Here is a 1,911-nt window from a genome sequence, read left to right on the forward strand (position 1 = left end):
AGTTTAGAATTTAGTCTCAGAGAACAATTTCCGACTTATAACGAAATGTGTAGACTTTTTCGAGTTAACGTATATAAAATTCAACATTTTTATGAACTCTTTCTTTTTGTGTTAGCTTTGTCTTTCTATTTGGTTCAAGATAGATGAAATTTGTTAGGAATTGGATTAGTTTTGCATGGTCTTTCATCCTTCTTCTATTGTGAAATTTGAATTGCTTCATATTTTCTTGAATCAACGTACATAGAAATGCAATTTTTACTAGACGTACTGCCTTAGAACATATTAATTGTGATTCCAATACATTTTTCAAACTCTTTCAGTTAAATATAAGTTTATCTAGTTTACAATTTATTCTCAGAAATAAATTTCCGACTTATAACGAAATGTGTAGACTTTTTTGAGTTAATGTATATAAAATTCAACATTTTAATGAACTCTTTCTTTTTATATTGGCTTTGTCTTTCTATTTGATTCAAGATAGATGAAATTCTTTAGGATTTGGATTAGTTCTGCATGGTCTTTCATCTTTCTTCTATTGTGAAATTTGACTTCCTTCATATTTTCTTGGATCAACGTACATAGAAATGCAATTTTTAATAGACGTATTGCCTTAGAACATATTAATTGTAATTACAATACATTTTTCAAACTTTTTCTATTAAAGATGAGTTTATCTAGTTTACAATTTAGTCTCAGAAATCAATTTCCGGCTTATAACGAAATGTGTAGACTTTTTCGAGTTAAGGTATATAAAATTCAACATTTTTATGAACTCTTTCTTTCTGTGTTAACTTTGTCTTTCTATTTGATTCAAGATAGATGAAATTTGTTAGGATTTGGATTAGTTCGGCATGGTCTTTCATCTTTCTTCTATTGTGAAATTTGACTTCCTTCATATTTTCTTGAATCAACATACATAGAAATGTAATTTTTACTAGACGTACTGCCTTAGAACATATTAATTGTGATTACAATACATTTTTTAAACTTTTTCTGTTAAACATGAGTTTATCTAGTTTACAATTTAGTCTCAGAAATCAATTTCCGACTTATAACGAAATGTGTAGACTTTTTTGAGTTAACCTATGTAAAATTCAACATTTTTATGAACTCTTTGTTTTTGTGTTAGCTTTGTCTTTCTATTTGATTCAAGATAGATGAAATTTTTAGGATTTGGATTAGTTCTGCATGGTCTTTCATCCTTCTTCTATTGTGAAATTTGACTTCCTTCATATTTTCTTGAATCAACGTACATCGAAATGCAATTTTTACTAGACGTATTGCCTTAGAACATATTAATTGTAACTACAATACATTTTTCAAACTTTTTCTGTTAAAGATAAGTTTATCTAGTTTACAATTTAGTCTCAGAAATCAATTTCCGACTTATAACGAAATGTGTAGACTTTTTCGAGTTAACGTATATAAAATTCAGCATTTTAATGAACTCTTTCTTTTTTATATTGGCTTTGTCTTTCTATTTGATTCAAGATAGATGAAATTTGTTAGGATTTGGATTAGTTCTGCATGGTCTTTCATCTTTCTCCTATTGTGAAATTTGACTTCCTTCATATTTTCTTGAATCAACGTACATAGAAATGCAATTTTTACTAGACGTATTGCCTTAGAACATATTAATTGTAATTACAATTCATTTTTCAAACTTTTTATGTTAAAAATGAGTTTATCTAATTTACAATTTAGTCTCAGAAAACAATTTCCGACTTATAACGAAATATGTAGACTTTTTTGAGTTAATGTATATAAAATTCAGCATTTTAATGAACTCTTTCTTTTTATATTTTCTTTGTCTTTCTATTTGATTCAAGTTAGATTAAATTAGTTAGGATTTGGATTAGTTCTGCATGGTCTTTCATCTTTCTTCTATTCTGAAATTTGACTTCCTTTATA

This window comes from Papaver somniferum, unplaced genomic scaffold, assembly GCF_003573695.1.
Source record: "Papaver somniferum cultivar HN1 unplaced genomic scaffold, ASM357369v1 unplaced-scaffold_89, whole genome shotgun sequence".
Lineage (NCBI taxonomy): Eukaryota > Viridiplantae > Streptophyta > Magnoliopsida > Ranunculales > Papaveraceae > Papaver > Papaver somniferum.